This window comes from Podarcis pityusensis, assembly GCF_964106645.2.
Source record: "Podarcis pityusensis genome assembly, chromosome: 3".
Taxonomy (NCBI): Eukaryota; Metazoa; Chordata; class Lepidosauria; order Squamata; family Lacertidae; genus Podarcis; species Podarcis pityusensis.
This window is the reverse complement of record NC_138026.1, coordinates 62176413-62198305: the sequence shown is the minus strand read 5'-3', so window position 1 is coordinate 62198305 and position 21893 is coordinate 62176413. Positions and strand designations below refer to the sequence as shown.

Sequence of the window (21893 nt, the reverse complement as noted above, 5' to 3'; positions counted from 1 at the left end):
CCCTTCTTCTGATAGACACCATTTTTGTTTTCTCAGAATGCTTCCATATTTATCTGCATATAGACTAGGGATAGGGAACATATGTCCAGATTTCAGTTATCTGGAATGATGTAAGCTAGAGTCCCACAACATCTGGAGGGTCCCAGATACCCAAATCCTGGTGTAGATTGATAGAAATTAGATTAATATCTGAACCAATCCTTAGATCAGCATTGCCCAACTTGATATCCTATGGATGCTCTAGACTATAGCTCCCATTATCCCCGATCATTATCAGTGCTGACCAGAGCAGATGGGCATTGAAGTTCAAAACAACTGCAGGGTTGGAGAAGGATGCCTTAAAGTAAGTGAGATGGTAACTGTATTATTTGGCTACATATTTCAGGCAGAACCTGTAAGGAAGATGTGCTAATTTTTAATAAAACATCAGTTTGATTCATGATATTGCAATAGGGTTCTTTGGTTATATTACTCCAAGTGGCTTGGTTTCTCCTCCTCCTCCTCCTCCTCCTCCTCCTCCTGACCCCTCTACTAGGCTTTTAAAATGGCAGGCTGTCCTGTGCAAGAGAAGTATCTATTGAGCCTAAAAAACAATGTCCTCTGTTATCATTATGGCTGTTTGGAAAATCTCATGGAGAAGAATTACCCTGTGTAACCAGAGCACTGTCCCTCCCAGCATTTGTTCCTATTTGAGGGAAAGAGGGAGGGAGGGTTCTTTGCTGGCTGAATGCACAGAGAGAGATGATACTACTTAGCACTGAGGTGTTAAAAGTCGCTTTGTGGATGGGAGATGAATTGGACTGAATCATGGTCACAGCACAGCAGGAGAGAGTAAGAAGAAAGTCATTGAATTGCATCTCCCCCACTCCTCCAAGCATGGTCTCTTTAAACCAAAGCAGCAAAAAAGGGGCAAAGGCCAGCACTGTATTCTGCATTGGTTTCTATTAGTTTCACTAATTATTTATTTGAATTCCATTTTCTTTCAAGCACACATTATGATCGGGCAAAAGCAAGCATGTTATGCAGCTAACAAACTTTCCTCCCAGCCCTTAATAGCACAAATTCCTGAAGCTGGTTTTCAGTGCTCCCAATACAATGCTTGATCAGGAAGAACAATTAGGGGTTATCTGTGAAGGACATCAAGGGCAAGAAGAGAAACAAAAGAGAGCAAAGCCATTACAGGGTTTTTTTATGGTCTCCACCTGTTCCATGCCATCTTCCACAACTAACTTGCTGTCGTGGTTATTTTATCTGCCTCTCACACTGCTAGGTTCCCTGACTATCAGACATCTAACATACATTCCACAGGAGGCCTAGGAAACCACAGCAAATTAGCTATCCAGATGACTACTTAGGCCCTACAGTTTGATTTATCAAAGTCACCTCGGGCTAGTTTCATAATCACAACTATGTGAAAATAAGGTATTCGTGCTTAATTCAGCTAATATGACAATAACACACCATAGCATGACAGACCCTCCAAGTTTCCTTTTTCCAGGGACAGCTCCAGATTTACAGAAACCATCCCAGTCTCTGATTTGATCCTAGAATACCCCACTTTTCCTTAACACGTCCCTATTTTCATCGGAGAAATGTTGGAAGGTATGGAGTTATCCAACCACCGAGCCATCTGAAGGCAGCCCTGTCTATGGAAGCTTTTTAATGTTTAATGTTTTATTATGTTGTTATATGTCTGAAGCTGCCCCGAGTAGCTGGGGCAACCCAGTAAGATGGGTGGGGTATAATAATAATAATAATAATAATAATAATAATAATAATAATAAATATTATTATTAAATAAAGGTAAAGGTAAAGGGACCCCTGACTGTTAGGTCCAGTCATGACCGACTCTGGGGTCGGGGTGCTCATCTCGCTTTACTGGCTGAGGGAGCCAGCGTACAGCTTCCAGGTCATGTGGCCAGCATGGCAAACCAGAGCAGCACACGGAAATGCCTTTTACCTTCCCGCCGGAGCAGTACCTATTTATCTACTTGCACTGCGTGCTTTTGAACTGCTAGGTTGGCAGGAGCAGGGGCTGAGCAACGGGAGCTCACCCCATTGCGGGGATTCAAACCGCCAACCTTCTGATCGGCAAGCCCTAGGCTCTGTGGTTTAACCCACAGCACCACCCACGTCCCTTTTATTATTATTAAATAGGATGTCCCTATTTTCATTGGAGAAATGTTGCAGGGCATGGCATGATGAAGACATACATTCCAACCTGGTCATCTGAATGTATGCAATGAGGCTACTTAATGGCAAAGTGTCACACATCAGAAACAGAACTAAGAGACTTATGTTACAGAAGAGCAGATAAACATTAGGTAAGAACTGTTGATGGTAAGAGCAGTTGGACAATGGAACCAGTTATTTATATAGGCTGTGGACTTTTTCTCACTGGGAGTCTTCAGGCCAGAGACCATCTGTTGATGCTCCAGCTCCTTCACTCAGGCATGAGGTTGAACTAAGTGGCTTTCAGGGTCTTCCTCATCTCTTACGATTTTCTCAATCATGACCCAATCACCAGTGTAGGAGAAATAAAAAAAGTTGAGAAATATTCCTGTCACTTGGCTGTCAGTCTCAATACCTTTTAGCTCTCATTTGCATATTAACCTGGTTCAACGGTCTAGGATCGTGAATTGCAGCCTAGAGCCATTTTACATTTTGATTTGAATGAGAGTCAAATATGCCCCATACTGATCAGTCAACTAATGTTAATTTAGGTGTGAAAGTTAAGCTCCCATCAGGCTTTGACATGTTTCAGCCGCAGTTTACTGTACTGACAAAAACAATTGGCGAGACTGATTCTCAAAACCACAGGGTCACATTCTGATAAACTAGGAGCTAGGTGGATGTATCAGCCATCACCTTATGAAGATGTCACATTACAACAAAGAATGGGGGCATTTGGTGGTGCCAGGGGGGAAGTGACATACAAATCAGAGATGTATCCAAACTGTTTTTGGTGTCTGCCTCTATCAGCACACTCATGTCACACAGCAGGTGCTGCCACAGAGGAGACCACTTGTTCCTTTTTCAGCCATAATACTGCTGATAGCAGACTTCTCAACAGACTGCCATCAGCAGGCTCAGGACAGATATGTCAAAGCTCTTGTTCATGGGCCAGAGACCCATCAGAGCCCTTTTGACATCTTTTTGTGCAACCTCAAAAGTAGCAGGCAGTGAAGTACATGCAAAGGCACTGCCCCATGGGATTCCTCGGCCTTCCCCGGGGTGGGCTGGCCCTAATGATTAGCTTTCTAGCAATGCTCTGAACAGATACCTAGCTTTTGAAGAGAAATTATACACGCAGAATCTGTTTGCTTGCATGGTTCCGCATCCAAGCAGACATCTACATAAACAAGCCTGCCTCTGCTAGCACTAGGGCAAGGATCCTTGAAACTTATTATCTACGCCATGTTGGGGTGGGCAGGGTCAATGCAAGCCACTAAATGGGGAAATTCACTGTTTTTGGAGGGAGGTAAGCACCAATTTTGGAGACACTTCAATCTAGCAATGCTGGTGGGATTCTTCATGATACTGACATTTAAAGCCCTAAATGACTTGGCCCAAATATCTGAAGGCATGCCACATCATCCCACGTTAAGATCTTCAGGGGAAGCCTTTTGGCAGCCCCACTTTCCTCTTTGGTTAGAGGGGTAGCGGTGTGTGAGATCACCTTTTCTGTTGTGGCAGCCAGGTTGCAGGAATATATCTTCCAACATACATCTTGCACCATCTTTGTCTGCTTTCAAGACGCAGCTCTTTCCCCAGGGGATTGGTTGAGTGACTGCTCTCCCTCCTCCCACACTGCTGTGCATTGCTGCACTTCGTTGCGACTGTCATGCCAACATTATCATTGGTCAATCTTATGGTTTTGTTTTAAGGTTAATGTAAATTGCACATGCTTTCATTGCGACGTTTTTGTAACTGCCCTGGGATCATTTGGTTGAAGCAAGGGCTATAAGCAGAAATAATTAATTAATAATAGGAAATGGGTCAAATCTGGACAGATCTAGCAATAATGATTGCTTGGATGCTCCTTCCTTCCCCTGCCATTTTCACCTGGCTTGCTTCATTCTCTAGCCCCTGGCCCTTTTCCTGGCTATGTGGCACTCATTTTATCAGCTGGACAGAGCCATCTGCCAATCATTTTATTTTGGCTGACAGCCCACATAATTTTTTAATCCTCAATGCAAAACAAAAGTGTCATTCCTCAGAAACTCCCCACTCTTGCCAATAGGGAGTGGGGGGCATGGGTATTTTGCGGCATCTAGGCTTTGGAAAATATTGACTGTACAAAAGGAGCAATTATCAGCCATTACATTTTGGCCAGTTACCGTTTACGGAATCCCATTTTCTTTGTAGGATTATGCCATTATATCTATGAACCATTATCTGTATATAAAAGGAAACATTAGTAGCCATTACATTCTGGCAACATTCAAGCATGGAACGTGAAATCTCTCCTAGTAGCTCTTTTCAGAGTGCCTAAGAAGATTTCCTCTTATTACTATGCCTGATCTCCTTCTTAGATCTGGCTTACTGTATTGAGATGAATAGGAATTTTGACAAAAAAAATCAGGAATCCAGCATTCTTCAATGTTTTTAGAAAGTTCATTTTGATTGTATGGTGAATCTGTACTTGGAAACCTAAAATAGACTCCACACAAAAAGAACTTTGCAGCATACATTCAAAACACATTTATATATTTTAATATGCAGGAAAATATAGAGCTTTCTGACTTAGCTGAACTGCTCAGAAGGCCTTCCAGAACTGTAGCTAAGTATGCACTGTGGCCACTGTCTCTTCTGAGTTGAAAAATGTGCGTATTCATTAATGACTATTTTAAAGTCAAAAATTCCAAATACAATCACATGGATACAGTAATTGATCCAATAATAGAATAGATATCTAGTCATACAAATTACACAACTTGCCCCAAACTTATAATATTAAAATTCAGTGACTGGGTACAATTTAAAAAGAAGAAGAAGAAGAAGAAGAAGAAGAAGAAGAAGAAGAAGAAGAAGAAGAAGAAATGTATAAATGGTGTTTCATCAACAGGACACAGCATGGTGACACAATAAACAGTATAAAGTACATTTATCACAGGATATCCATAAAACAAAACAAATTAACAGTTATATAAATACATTTCATAATAGACAGCAATGCACAGTAATACATGATGCATAATAATATATCATAAACAGAACTTAGTAAGCAGCAGTGTCAAATTGAATTCCCATCCCTAATATAGACAGTATTGATTGCCACTAATATTCAGTTCACAACATAGCACTGCATCACTTTATGTTTTAACTGTTTGAGATATATATTGGATGTGTATCTGAAAATGCAATCCAGAGTTAATATTCTGTTCTCTGGAGGGATCAGCTATGCTAACTGTGCAGTACAAACAATATGCCTTGATTTCTGTCCAAAGAAGCTTTTAAGTGTTACCTCCATTGCATGGAAGTTAAAAGAACAATAAACAAAAGAGTCATGGACTTTCTGCACCTACCTCTTCTACTAGCCTGGTTGCTTTTTTCAGATTTTTTGGCATGCTTCCACACAACATTCTCATTATTGAGCTGCTAGTCCAGAATAATGTACTAACCCCCCCCCCCCCAGTTTCTTCTACCACAAAAAAAAAAAATATCTGTCATTCGCAGAAGATCTGTAATGGATCCTCAATATTTTCACCTATGGAAGGTCTATTGCTGTGCACATGCTAATAACTGACAGTTACTGACTCACTGGAGGAACCCAAGAGTGTATAATGAGTGTGACTACAAATGCTGAACTTTTCTCAGTTTGGGTCATCCCACCACTCTCAAAACCACACTCTCAGATCACAGCAGGAGAACACAGAAAATAAAAAAGAGCCTGCAGGATCAGGCCAATGGCTCATCATACATATTCTGGTCCCAGTGTAACCAACCAGATCCCTGTGAGAAAACTGCAAGCAATGACTCGGGGGTCAGATACCCATACCCTCCAACATTTCTCCAATGAAAATAGGGAAATCCTAAGAAATAGTGGGACATGCTGGGATCAAACCATAAACCGGGACATCATCTCTAAATCAGGGAAATAGGGACACTTGGAGGGTCTGTGTCAGATCAAAAAGGAACTATGCCACTATAAAAGATAAGTGAATGCCCTCAATCACATGGTTCTTTCTCACCAGATTGAGACACTCTTCTCAGAAGGGGCCTGATTCCATAGCTGGAAGCTCCTAACCACATGGTTGGGTCATTTAACATTGATCAAGAGTAAAGGAATGTAGCCCAAGAACTGGCTGGTTAGTGGAAATTAGCTTACCTCTCTCCTTAGCCACAGCTCCCAATCCCCAAAATTCTCTTGCATATCTATCAGAACTGTTTGATGAAAACTGTTTTACATTTGTATATGAAAGAGGGAGTCTAGTAGGTCCCCAAGTGAAGGGCATTCCAAAGTTTTGGTGCAACCACCAAGAACACCCCCTTCTATTCTTGTGTTCGCATCCTTAGTCACTCAAACTAAATGCACATTTTCCTGAAAAATTATGGTGCATAATTCTAACATTCTAACTTTCATACTGCATTACCCATTGTGTTATAGAACAGTGGCTGCCACCATGCCACACTAAATTTTAAATGTCGGGAAAGAACTGCATGCCAGAATACCACCCCAAATTTCGCCACATGAAATTACAATGCAGCAATTTTCCAGGATTAATGGGGCTGCAAACAGATTTCTTATGGAGTAACAAAAAAAACCAGCATGGAACTTCACCCAGATTCCACTAGTTTTCCCGAAATGTTTTGCACATTGTGTGAAAGATTGCATAAGATATGGAAATTATCAGATAAGAAAACAGGAATATGGTATAAAGCGCTGTCTGAATGTAGTTTATGTTTTTACTGCAAGAAGTGAAAGTGAGATGGGGGTGTGGAGTTTGCCAAATATGCCAGGGATTGGGAGGTGAAAGACTTGTTTTTCTCAGGAATTTCTCTCCTGAGAAATTTTGGCTCACTTTATGTTAATTGAACTATATTCTCAGTTGCTGGTGATGAAATCAATGGACTACGAGAAGAGAACCATAAGAAGCATGGGGCCAAGCCCATTGCGCCATTCAATTATATTACAATAATATTAAACAATATTAAAAACTGGACGCATAGTTGCACTCAAAATTCATGGGCTAAGAAAAATGGGAGAGCCTTTTCACCAAATATTCCCCAGAGGGAGGACTGAAGTTTTTCAACAAATGTGTCAGAAGATTCTTCTCAGATAAATTTTGGCTCAGCCTTAAAATGAAGGCCTTGGATTTTCCCTTCCTTCCCCACCCTCCACCTCACATTACATTGACAGAGGCTTGGAGAAACATTGGCTCTCAGCTCCTGATTGTTGAGTGTGAACCCCAACCCATCAAAGGGCAAGCAGCCTTCTGCTGACCTCATTCTTTTCTGGATCCCAGCCAAAGTGCACAACTTTCATTGGCAACGTTAGGAATTTTACATTTGTCAAGACAGCAAGATAAATACATAAAACCAAAGAAATGATCAGGGGAACAGATTCCTGGAACCTCTTAAAAATGAAATCTTAATGTAATAAAGTTTTAAAAGAGTAAGAGCAATCCCAAAACTGAGACGCAGGAAGCTGAAGGGGTAACCTGGGAATTGGCTGCAGAATGCATAAAATCTAAGCCTGTGTTTTGAAGGGGGTGGGAAGAATATTGATCATCATCTCAAAGCCTTGAGAGAGTAATTGCAGAGCAACACTGAAATCTGTCCACTTGGAAAAATATGGGCGTTTCATATATAAAAACACTCAAACCATATGTTTTTTATATACTACATGTGGCATGTGTGTGGACTGTAATTAAAGAGAACAACTCTGTCAATATATGATCTCACATAAATTTAATCTATAAACCATATGCTACTTATACACGAACGCTGTATATATTTCTTAAAGCTTGCTGGGTAAATGGAAAAAGCGAGGGGCTGGGAGGAATGTGCGGAGGTAAGAAAAAAGGAATTTGAGGCTAAGGAGAAGGGGGAAGGAGTGCAGATGCTGGGTTTATGGAAGTCGTGAAAGCAAGTGTCACACTAGGTTGTACAAAAATTGTTGAATGTTTAAATAAGAAAGTTTAGGACACAGGCCTGGCCAGAATGGCTTTTCTGTTATACCTTCTGGGCTTGACAAAGCATCTGACCCTCACCTGAGCCTATTCGAGCTGAGGAATTACACACCTCCTCCCTGAAGCGCCCCACCTGGGCTGTGGGTCCTTGCCTGCCTTCCCTCAAAACTAACAGCTGTAAATTCTGAAATACTGAGGTCAGGGGTGGTATGTCTATTTTGCCACTTGAGGGAAAACAGGAAGTGCCACCCTGCTCTGCCACACCACCACCACCCGTGGGACTCGTGGCACCGCAGCTGTACCATACCCGCCAACATTTCTCCAATGAAAATAGGGAAGGCCCATTCCACAACGATAAGTTTACTATTTATACCCATACATCTTATTGGGTTGCCCCAGCACTCTGGGCAGATTCCAACATATATAAAAACATAATAAAACATTGAACTTTTTTTTAAAAAAAAACAACCCTTCCCTATACAAGATTGCCTTCAGATGGCTTGGGGGTCGGATAACTTCATACCCCACAACAACCTATGGCACAAAAGGCTTAGACATGGAGACTTTGGGATTAAGGCAGACCTGCCAAAGAAAGGTGTGGTGAGAGGAATGGAAATTAAACCTTGTAAAGTTGACCTGAATAGTGAAATATGTGAAAGTTGTTCGTTGAGGAAAGGAACAAGACCTTCTATCCCCAAGCAAAGCCGGAAAAGTTCCCCAGAGCCTTTGCAACTTATTCATACTGATATATGTGGTCCAATTCAACCAATGTCTCATGGGAAAAACAACAAAATGGGAAAATAACCTTTCTGCTTGTATATGTTGATGAGTGCCAGATTTACGTATAAGCTAAACAAACTATAGTTTAGGGCCCCACTCTCTTGGGGGCAGCAAAAAAATTAAAAGGGGAAAAAACTGGATGTACATTTCCAAAATAGAAGATAAAAAACTAATAAAATAAAACCTACAGACAGCAACAGTGTTTTGTGTTGTGTAGGCTCCTATGATGTAAGTAATGGGCCCCACCTGCTAGCCTGCTCCCTAAAATGGTTTGCTCATTTTTAATATACTTCTTCTTAATTGTATTTCAGTTCAACAATTACTTTGATAAAATACATATTTTGTTATGCGCAAATGGCTTTAGATACCTATTAGGGCCATAAATTACCATATAGCATATATTCAACACACAAAAACAGTGATAATTTGTTGCTGACAAAGGACAGCTGGACACATAAAGGGCCCCATTACCTTCAGTAGCTTAGGGCCTCATCAAACCCAAATCCGGCCCTGATGTTGATAACATAATTTTGGGTACTGAGATTATACAAAAATTGATGAATGTTTAAATAAGAAAGTTTTGAGAATTTATATGCTAGATTAAAATTGATTGATTCAAATAAGGCACATTGAGTAGGGGCCTGCATCCTGGCCAAGCCATAGCTCTCCTGACAGCTGATTAGATCTGGAGCCCCAATGTGGAAATAAAGGATGAGATTGCCCACCAGATACCAAGCACTCTACTATTCAAATACGGCCCCAGTGTTTTTCTTACAATCCCCTTCTCAATGTGCCTAATTTGAATCAATCAATTTTAATCTAGCATGTAAATGCTCAACACTTTCTTATTTAAACATTCAGACTAGAGGTACAAGGGGAGATGGAAGAACTGTGAATTGAAAAATAAAAGGGCTGAGAGCTGCCTATCCACTGGTTTCTGGATTTTGGAGGAAATTTATAATGAGAAATACAGAACTAGTATGTACTGGAAAAGTCATGGGAGAAAGTAAATAGCCATTAAATAGCCCACGCCTTAGCTCCTTTTTGCTTATAACCCAAGCACTACCATTTCATCTCAAATGCTAGTTATTCAAGAGGCATGCCTCACAGGAACCCTTGACTGGCAGCCAGTTCAGGATGAATGAAAATATGTACGCTTTCACCACAACCAATCATTGATTTACGGAAATTGCTTCCACAAGAAGTGGGGATGGAAACTGGCTTAGATGACATCTCAATTTTAAATGTAGGACAACTATAAGGAGAACTGCTGCTGGCCAAGATGATTAACTAAAGCAGAAATGGCTAGCCTGTAGCTCTCCAGAGGTTGCTGGTCCCATAAGCACCAGCCAGCATGACCAATGGTCAGGGTTGAACAGCTCTTTGAGGGAGGCCAGCCACACCAATGAACTGACAATATCCAAGCAAATGAAGAAACATGCAAGTATTAACTTTGGCTTCCGCCGTTTGCATAGATTTTCTTCATGATAACTCTAATAAATCTATTTGCATTTTAAATCACTTCTGGCTTCATTATTGTTACAGGAATATCTCAATTCAGCGCTAGTGTTTCTGCAAAGGAAGGCAAAATTAGTAGCTGAGGACTCTGCTAAAATCTTCAGGCAATGCAGTAAAAAGTTTGGGCATATTCACTAGGTTTTGAGAATACCGGAGCAGGAACATATGTGATGTCAACCTGTGTGTATAGGCTGACGTGGTTGGATTCCTGGGGGAGGGAGAGGGTGCCTGGAGGATATATATACTGCATGAATTTCTTTGGACTTGCTGTGGACACACCATGCAGGTGCCTTTCTGCTGTTCCAGAGAGCAGAAATAAAGAACTCTTTCTCTGAACCAACCCTCGGTGTCATTCGACTTCCTTCCTCCTGTCCAGGAGCAACGCAGACCCAATCGGTGAACTCCAATAAGGCTACATTTCCACTAGGTTTCGACAGCCTTGCCTCTGGATGTACATGCTTACTTCTTTGAACTAATACAAGTGGGTAAAGTTGATGTGTGACATGTGGCCACACATTACTATAAATTACTATAAACAAATGAATTTTTTGTTTGAGTCATGCAAATATTAGATCATTTCTGCTCTTCACTTAAGTAATGGTAAATAATGTTTATGGCAACTATGTTGATTTGCAATTTCCTGACATCGTTGAGAAACTACGTTTGCATTCTAAGAAAGTAAGTTTGCCCATCTAGTGAATTGTCCTTCACGGTTATCAATGAATTTATCATCATTAAACACTATATAAACCACATAAAATCTACAGAATACAATGCTTTTTCTGGGGGGACGCAGGGGGATGCATACTCCTAAACATTTTGTGAATCTAAGTTTGAGGGGCAGTATTTCAAGATGAGTAGGAAAATGAGAGTACCCCTAAACATTTTTAATAGAAAAAAGCACTGATAGAATACATTTATTAAGTTTATGTTCCATATACTTAAATTTATTATGCTTTCCATTGAAAGCATGTGGAGGCAGATTCAGGAGGAGGGTCCCAAGACCTGGACCTTCCTGAAAGGTGACTGTCTTTAGAGTACAATGTACTGGGGTCTAAGAGCAAGAGAGAACTGTTCCCTTCATGCCCTGCTTGTTTTTCAAAGGCATCCAGCTGACCACTGATGGGGAAAAAATAGAATGCTGAATTAGATGGATTTTTGGTTCAATCAATCCAGCAGCACACATCTTGTACTCTTACGAGACATCCAAGGAGTTCAGATAAATTAGGCTGAGTTATAATTCACTCGCTCTAGAAATAACCCAATTTCTATGGACTTGTTATTTTCAAAGGCTCCAATTTGCACATCGAAATATTGAAGAAACAGGTGCAAAATTCTCACTGTGATGTGGCTGGGAAATATACGTGGCTTTTTTCAAATTAAAACAATTTGCTGTTGAACTTATAATTGCAAATCATCAGCAGTCAGATTATTGTGAGGCTGCTGCATAGTGTCTCTGTAAATGATCTCTGCATCATTGTACACAGCAGTGTAAGTTTAAGGGAAGAAGCAATTAGCTCATTGATTCAATGATCTTATTTTTCCCAGAATAGCTTGTTCACCTTTGGGTGAGCAGTTATGTCACATGATGTCAGGAAAATATTGTTAGCAGTTTCTTTTCAGCCTACTTAGAAACAAGTGTGTTCATTTAAAACTGTATCTCTGTAATATATTTTATGAGCCTGAACTTATTGGCACATCTCTAGTTTACATGGCACTCTGCCATATGAAATCAAATTACACTTTCAGGGAGAAGCCAGTACGTTTGTAGAACAATGTATAGCACAATGAAGAGTAAGCCAAAAAGAAAATGACCGCTGTCCCCCACCCTCAAGGAAATATCAGTATTATTTATATAAGGACAACGACGGAACCACAGCATTAAAATTCATTTTATGTGTATTTAAACACATACAATCCTCTCTTTTTTTCATCTCCAGTTTACACATATTGTGGATTTGCATTGGCATTCGTTCCCTCATTCCCCATGCTGTGGCTACAACTGACTCATTTAAATAAAAAATAAATCCCCAGAAGAAATCAGTAAGATGTCTGAGAAAGGCTGGGGGGGGGGGCACCAGGTTGGTAAAGCGGCCAGGGAGACTGGCCTATAAGGATTGGGACCAGTCTGACTCAACAAGCACTTGCTTCCTTATGAAGCTGCCCATGCAGCTACTGGAACCCTTCTGTGGATTCCCCCATCTGCTGAGGGTGGTGGACAGGGTGGTATTTGGGGGAAAGTCCTTCTCAAGGGTGGCATTCCAGCTGTGAATATCTTTTTCACGGGCAGGGGCTCCTGAGGCGAAATGGGAAGAGCCGCTTTGTCTTGCTGCTCCTGCCCACATGCACCCTACCACATCCGCCACTGGGGGACTCATTGAGATAAACGGAGCATAACTCTGGATCCAACCCAATTGTTCTTAACCAACTTGAACACTTGTATAAAATCTACTGCTGCTTTTGTGTTTTAGCCTTTGCTGAGTTCATGTGATTTATTAGTTTGTGAGTAGAGATAGATAGATGATAGATGATAGATGATAGATAGATGATAGATAGATAGATAGATAGATGATAGATAGATAGATAGATAGATGATAGATATAGATAGATAGATAGATAGATAGATAGATAGATAGATAGATAGATGATAGATAGATGATAGATAGATAGATGATAGATAATATGTTGTTTTTCCATATCTCCTTGTAAGCCTCCTCAAACAAACCCAGTGAGGTCTGGTGTACATTTACTAAATAAAAAATAAATCAGCAAGGCAATGGCTAGCAAGAAAGCCATTTATCACAGCTAACTGCATGAAGGTTGGGATAGTAACGACTATGCAAATACGAAGAAGTAGAGTAGAACTATTCAAGGTGAGTTATTGATGGGAAATGGATTGTAGCACAGATCAGTATGCCAATGCTGTTATGATCAGGCACACACGTGCCCTTAGAAATGCCCTTCAGGAATTGTTGGGGCAGTGGGGGGGGGGAGAGAGTTAGCTATTTATAAGTATAAGAGCTCCATCATTCCTGCCTCAAAGGACAATTAAAGATTTACCTCAAGTATCGCAAGCTTGAAGTATACGGCCAGTTCAACAGCATTGAAGGAAGCAGGTAGAGTATAACATAAGATGAATGGATGATCAATAACGATATTGTACTGAGCATAAATTACATTCCTAACATTAAATATGTAAATTGGAATAATTAACATGCAATAAAATATTATGAATTTTGGCTGGGAGTTGAGACTGTGCTTTGATTAGAACAAAAGTATTGTACACTATGTAGGCAGGTAAATGAAAAGAAAAAGGCTGGTCTTCCCAGTGACACCTTCACATGTGAATTTACATTATAGCACAATTCCATGCATATTTCCTCTGAAGTAAGTCCTCTGCTATGTCCAGAGCTCAGTTGGGCATGCAGTGTCAGGGTAGAAGGGTAAGTGGAGTGTTATTTTACCTTTTTATTTTCTGGAGGTTTTTTTTAATAAAAAGGTCTACAGTGGTACCTCAGGTTACATACACTTCAGGTTACACACTCCGCTAACCCAGAAATAGTGCTTCAGGTTAAGAACTTTGCTTCAGGATAAGAACAGAAATCGTGCTCCGGCGGTGCGGCGGCAGCAGGAGGCCCCATTAGCTAAAGTGGTGCTTCAGGTTAGGAACAGTTTCAGGTTAAGAACAGACCTCCGGAACGAATTAAGTACTTAACCTGAGGTACCACTGTATTGGAAACAATGGGAAAACAAATAGATACAAAAGCTCCAGGGCTTCCATATTCCACCTGCTTTGGGAGCCTGTCAGGATAGTGGGATGGCTATGGATATTTGGGTCCAGCTCTTACCCTGATCCACCTCCAGTATGCCCCCAATCTGCCCCTGTTGCACAGCCTTTTCCCATCTGCTGACATTAGAGTTCTTGTAATAGTGAGGCAAGGGGCAAATTGGTTTCTGCAGCAATATGGGGACAGCTCACAAGGCTGGATCGCTCTCTACAAGGTTGAATTTCTTTCTGCCTTTGAAAAGGGAGATCTGAAACATCCTTTGGCCCCTGGGATGCTATCCAGGGGCCATAGGATTGCTGCCTTAGTGGCGTAAGAAAAACAGAATATTGTGTGAGCTTTCAATATAATTTACAACATCTTCAGTGCCAAGCTTTTCGGTTACTAATCTTTAATCTTTTTAAAGAATAAAAGCTAGACACAATGTGTAATAGCTAAGGTTCTTTACAATTTTAATAATAGCTAGAACTGATCCTGGGTTGACTATTCAAATAAACAAATGGGGGGTTGGTATAGTGTATCTGCAAACAGCATGGCAACCCAACTGTTAGTGGCTTCATACAACTTTCATGATCAATCAAACATTTTATGTTGCTGTAATCTGGTTTTATTATTTGGGCTATTTTCCAATTTCGACCATTTAAAGAGCTACACAAATTATTTACATGCAACTAAAGCAGCAAAAAATAATTTAAAAAATACTGCTCTTTTTATGCTATCACCAAAATGAAATAGAAGCCTTAGTTGCATAAAGGGCATATCCATCAGTCATCAGCAAAAGAGAGCTTGCTAGGACTGGGCACTGTAGCGCTGCAATCACCAACACCATGAAATCACAGCACCATTTATTTATTATAGCCTCTGGAGAGCTCAGAAGCAGAAAGGTATGCTGGAAATAATAGTTATGATAAGCTCACCAAGCCCCATCACCTTCAGCCAGCAGGGCCAGTGTTCAAGGATGCTGGGAGTTGTACAATAACTTTTGGAGTGCACCACATGGTCTATGCCTAGGGATGTAAGAAGGCATCATTTTCTTTTCCACCCTACATTTGTCAAATACAGCACTGTTTCCATTCTGCTGCAGTTCATTTTCTACCTTTCTGTCCACTGTTGTGAAAATATATAACTTTTCACAATACATGCAATTAATTATGTAAATTGCGTAACTAATATACTCAGGCCATATGTGGTCCTCTCACATATTTACTTCTCATGCATTAAGGATGTTGAAGAGAGATACTACGGCTTCGATCCTAAGTTGTTCCTTGGTTTGTAGAAGAGGGGAGCAATTTCCAAAAGTTTCACAACCTCTGAAGCAATATTTTGGGAGCACCAGGGAGCATGGAAAAGTTGGTAAGCCATGTTCTGTGAACATGAATCCTGTTCTGTTCATGGAAGGTAAGTTGGGTTCCAAGCCTTTAGCATTTCCCCTTCTACTAACCTAGCCTTTAACAAGCTGGTGCCCTCCAGATGTTTGGACTACAATTCCCATCAGTTCCAGCCTGCACAGGCTATGGGAATTCCAATTCAAAACATCTGGAGGGCACCAGCTTGACAAAGGTAGCACATTACTAGGGGAAGCGCTTGTGACTATCCTGAGAAATATTACTGGCAGTACTTCAGTGTTATCTAAAATTGATATTACTGAGATCATTAGTGGGAAGGCTTAGCCTTTGTAATGTGCACCAGTTTTCATTCAAATAAATGATTTATCATTCTTTCCCTCTCACCCTCAAATAAAACATATCTCTTTGCCGCTAGGGAAAAGGAACATGGCATTAGAAATTAATCCTGCGGTATCTCATCTGCCCTTTCCACCACCAACCCTCTCTGCTTCTTGAAAATTTGTAACTGCAGATAGACCTGGCTGGTATCCACCATGAGGTATGCCCTACGGCTGGCTTCCTTGGTTGCTGTATGCCTCAGCGTTACCTCAGTTTCAGAGATCACATCTGCAAAAGTCCACCAAACGGTTGCCATTGCGAGATACACTCAGGAAAGAAAATTGCAGGGTTCGGTATGTTTAGTCACTTGAGTGAGCTGATTGGCTGAACATTGCTAAGTGCCTATAATAAGTGCCCCTTTTTAAAATGTGAAAGGCCCATAATTGATGGGCTTTGTGGGTTGGAGCAGGCAATTAACACACACGCTCACACATATACAGTGAGTATGTACATACCCGGCTCTACAAGGAAACTTAATCTCATTTTAGTTCAATTGTTGAAGATTTCAATTTCAACGTTAAATTGTTTTCTTCTGTTATTTGTTAACAGAATTTGTAGGCAGACCTCCCACACATCACTGAGCATAATGCACTCCATATTGCACCATTATTCCTTTCATAGTTAGGCAGGGATTTCATTATTAAGTTACATGAAGTTTCAGTGCATATGAAAGATGAACGAATAACTAGGTAGAACCACGTGAAATGTTTGCACACATTTACCTTTTCACTTCTGTGATATCCACATTAAGGCCCATTAGAAGAAGCTTCATCATGGCAAGTACATTTCTCTACTTTGTATCCTATCCCGCTGTTCTCAAGACCAGAACTGGGGATTGCAATTTGTTCCTGACAAGGGATACTTGGGGCATTTGACACTGCAGATTTCACATACACACTGGGAAAGAGGTGAGCACACTTGCAGTATGTCAACCCAATGATTCTGTGTTCCAGATTTCATGGAATCCTTGAACCGCTTCCCTCCATTTGTCGACACCAGGAAACAGGCTACTCAGCATGGTCCCACTTGTATGTTCTCCTTAACTTGCCAATATGCTGCCAGGCCATGTTCAACATTCTTGTGTTTATTCACAAAGCCCTAAATAACTTGGGTCCAAAGGAACTGATTTCTTATATTCCACCGACCACCGAGATATTTGCCCATCTCCCTGAGCTTCAGGCATCCTTTACCAGGAACGAAGCCTTTCATGTGGTAGGCTGTGCCCTGTAGAACTCCTTGCCAATTGAAGTCCAGCAAGAATCATCTTGCTTTCTTTGAGATGTCTTCAAAAAAACCCCAAATCCTGTTCAGAGAAACTCCCAAAAAATGTTGAAGTATTTTCATGAGAATTTTTTTTTATTGCAAATTGCTGCAGAAATATGAAGCACTGAATTTAACATTGGAAAAATGAGAAACTGAATGAAACTGAAACGAACACATCCTTTCATCCCTACCAGTGAATAACCGTTATATTAACATCTCGGCCACGGAGACTGAAAATACTGGATATTATATGAAGTGCCATATGGAAGCTCCATCTTAATCCCTCTTCCAGGTAATTATGCAAAAGCATTGCTTTTGGAATTCTCAGCAGCTAATATGGCAGCAACCAGCATTTCTGAAAGGTGGAGAAAACTGAATTGCACAACTATGTTCACCTGGTCATTTCTCTCTCTCCTTTCTGTCAGTGTTCAGGTGATGACATACAAACATTCTCCACATGATGAAATCATAACTCATCATGCCCATGTACAGTACAATAATAAAGAAATCTCTTGATACAGGCCAGGAAGTCAAGACTCAGACCTCTGCTTTTAAGAAAATAAGCTTGCAATCTCCGGTGCAACATAACCAGCTCACACTGTAACTTCTTAAGAGTCAGCTTCACTCCTGTTGATTGGATGGTGGCAAGTCCCTGAATGAACAATGACTCATGTGGGTATAATTGCAGGATTAGCCTCTTAATTTACCTTGTGCTAATACACAAAAGGTGAATAATGTAGAATAGATGTACGTAGATACCTCCCCAAGGAGTGTGTGGTGCAGAGGGTGCCCTCCCAGGCACGGGATAGCCACTCAGGTGCCCAGAGCGGCATGCACGCCCTGCATCCAGGGGCAGAATGAGCTGCTCACAGGGGTGGAGCGAGCTGCCCATGGCAGACATTCGGCACGCCGCCTCCCAAGCCTCCTCCAAGCTGTCAAAACAAAGGGGGAAGGGGGGAATGCCGCTGGCAAATCGGTGCATCTCCCCCCTTACCCTGACAGCTTGGGGTAGGCTTGGAAGTCGTGGGCAGGCAGTGCACTGAATGTCACCCCCCTCAGTGAGGGCACCCGGGGTAGTCCGCCCCCACCCCCTTCCTACGCCGCTGGATACCTCCTCTTTACAGCATTTTCTTTACAAGGGTTCTTCTTATTCTCATCTCAAGTTTAAGATGATTTAAATCCTGAGCATTAGGAAACCCATTTTTGCCTCACGGAGGTTTATTAATAGAACAAAGGAGAACACTTACCAGTGTATCACATGAATATATCTCATTGTGTTGATCAGTACACTATATAGTCAATATCTCTTCCTTGTGAAGAGAAGGAGGAAGCCACCACCATCAAGCACAGCTCTACTAATCAAAACGTTTTATAATGTGTGATCCTGACAAACCGAGTCAGACCATATGTTTAATGCAATAATATCAGAAGAGCTGAGAGGAGAAATATGCAATTCAAATTCAGATGAGGAAGCCAAAGAAAGCACAATGAGAGCTCTGAGAGCTAATTGTTCCAGACTGACAAAAGAGTATTCGTTCAAACTAATAAGCAAGCTTTCATTCCTGGAGAGGAGGGAAAAACAATAGAAGTCAAAACTGCTAGACAGCAAGAAGTCTGACTTCATTGCAGGGGCATCGCTGAAAGAAGAGAGCTTGCAGAAATAGAATTATGTCTGTTGGCATAGATAGGAACAGAGGAAGCTGCACTGGTTCATCTAACTCAGTATTGTTGACACAGACTAGCAGCAAATCTCCAGGATTTTGGACAAGGGATTTTCCCAGCCCTCCTTGGAGACCCCAGAGATTGCACCTGGGTCTTCTGAATTCAAAGCAGATGCTCTAACCACTGAGCGAAGGCCCAAATGCATACACATTCATCACACGTTGACTATAACCTCAAGTGATGATCTGCATTTGTGAGTAGGCCATCATAGACCTAGCACCAGAGATGCAACTCATAGGATGCAACAAACATATTGATCTGACATATGCTGAGTGACAGGAGAGGTCCATCTAGTTCAGCATTCTGACTAAAAGCAAGTCTCCAAGATCTTGGGCAGAATTATCCCTCACTCTTGCCATTTAAACTAGAGTATGAAATTGCTCTGGTCCTTTCAGTGCTTTGCAGTCAAAGCATGTCACATTTTCAAGCACTGGTTCCAAATAGTTGAATAATCAAGCATACAGAATAAAAACAGAGACAAGAAGGAAGAGAATATTCAATGCAGGGTTGCTGTTTTAGGCAATAAATGTGGATTCATGCATTAGGCTGAGACTCAGACTTGTCCTCTCAACGCAATGCTCTGGTTCTGTGGTTTGAATGCTGCATTGTCTGAGCACTCAAGAGAACAATATAATGAGGATTTCCCCCTGACAGTGTCACCACTGATGTGATCTCCATCTGGAATGCGGCTCCACAACTGTTACTGCCACCTATTGCATATAATGCTTAGATGTAGATATGAGAAACAGGAACACACCTTTCTTCCTCATGTGACCATCCAGTTTTGTGGTATTCTATACAGTTGTTTGACCAAACTGCGGGAGGCAGTGGAAGACAGAAGTGCCTGGCATGCTCTGGTCCATGGGGTCACGGACACAACTAAACGACTAAACAACAACATACAGTTGTTTGTTTTAAAATATATATCCTTAGAAGTTCCATGCTTCCCTGCAATGCCATTCAAGTGTAGGCATGTTCATCCTTTTAAAACAATAAATGACTAAAGTAAGGCCCCCAGTGATACAATTCAAGTATAAAAATGCTCAAAAAGACCCTACCCACTGTAATGTTCTCCCTCAAATATCATAACACAGTTATATTATTTAGTTCTCTGGAGATTGGTGCGCTTAGGCACTGGAGAGAAAAAGTGCACATCTCCCCACCTTCTTAAATGGATGAATAGGAGAGCAGTTATCCTCTAGCAACAAGGCTACATGTGGAATGAATATCATATTGTAGTTTTTTAATTGTGACCATTTGCCTTGTTGGGCAAACAATATGTGACTGGGCACTCGTTCATTGCCCCGGCACCCTCTTACTCGAGTCACAGAAATTTGCTGCTAAATCCGCAATGTAATAAATTCAACTGTCATATTTTATTATGATCCCAGCCCTCAGGATTCAGTGAAAAGTTTGAAGATAAACATGGAAGCGAGCAATCATGGTGCAGAAAACAGATGATTGGTTTGGGCTGTGTTTCAAACACTTGTCGTTTAAAGCTTTTAATGGTCCAGGACGGCAACACCTCAAGGACCACTTCTCCCCATATGAACCAACCTGGACCCTGTGGTCATCATCTAAGACCTGTCTTTGTCTGCCTCCTCCGCAAGAGGCCCAGAGGGTGGTTACACAAGAACAGGCCCTTTCTGTGGAAGCTTCCCACTTGTGGAATGCTCTCCCTAGGGAGGCTCGCCTGGCACCTGTGTTACATATCTTTATATATCTTTATCTTTATCTCCCTTTGACTTTGGCTAATTAAACAATATATTGCCTTTTGGGTTTTTTTGTTTTGTATATAATTTTTGTTAAATTTTCTGTTTTACAATTTAAAGTACTCATTTTTACATCCTTAAGATATCAATGACTTCCCTTCTTCTCTTTCCATGGTTCATTTTACATATAATAAATCCCTGCATATTTTGCAAAAACTATACCATTCAGTATTCCCTTGTTGCATCCCTCAAAACTTATTTACACTGTTGAATTTATCTTAATGCTGCCAGCATTTTCAGCTGTACACAATTATTTCTCATATATTCAATAAACGCTTTCCAATCTTCTCTAAACGTATTTTATATGTTAAGTCTTCAAGCTGCGAATATTCTGTCAACTTAAGTTGCCATTCTTCTTTGGTTGGGACCTCACTCGTTTTCCATTTGGGGGCTAACAAAACATGGGCCGCACTAGTGGCATACATAAATAACCTTTTTTGACACCTGGGAACTTTAGTATGAATTATCCCCAACAGAAAGGACTCTGGGTTTTTTAGGAAAGTGCTGTACTTTAAAACATTTTTTTTTAATTCATTATGGATCATTTCCCAATACCCTTTTACAAGTCCACCACATATGAAAGAATGTTCCCTCTATTTCTTTGTACAATCTATGGCCTTTTAAACTGTGTTGGGGGGGTCACATTTTATTTCTTTGTTCCTATGTTATGTAGTTTTGCGCTTCATATCGTAAACTGCCTTGTGTTTCTCAGATGGAGGGCGGTATAGAAATTTAATAAATAAAATTGATAAATAAATAAATTTAGGAAGCCCATGAGGCAGTGTGTCTCTTGGAGGCAAATGTGTCAGATAAATCCTGCGCTGATTGGCAATAGATTCTGGACATACAAAAGAAAACACTTCATAAAAGGCATATGTTAATTTATGGAGTTAAGTGCCAATTTGAAAGAGGACTAGCCAAAGACAATTGTTAAGCGGGGCATCCTTGATCAGAGGCAGTAAACACCAGTTGCTTAGGGGTAAAACAGGGGAGTGCCATTGCCTTCATTATTTGCTTGTGAGAGTTTCAGATGCATCTGCCTGGCCACTGGTGGAAACAGGATGTGGGACTCGATGGGCTTTTCCTCTGATCCAACGTGGATTTTCTTAATATGTGCACTGGCTGTAACTCTGGCACTGTTCCCACGGTCCCTGACATGCCTGACATTTGAAGCCATCAAATCCCTGCAAACAA

General features: G+C 41.0%; 1 long non-coding RNA gene across 1 annotated transcript; it reads left to right on the top strand.

Annotated features, from left to right (window-relative positions):
- Window positions 1-749: 749 nt before the first annotated feature.
- On the top strand, window positions 750-17448 carry LOC308472586. The gene is made up of 3 exons (XR_013983594.1): window positions 750-831; window positions 15441-15616; window positions 17400-17448. It is a non-coding gene; the product is annotated as an uncharacterized lncRNA (long non-coding RNA).
- Window positions 17449-21893: the final 4445 nt, after the last annotated feature.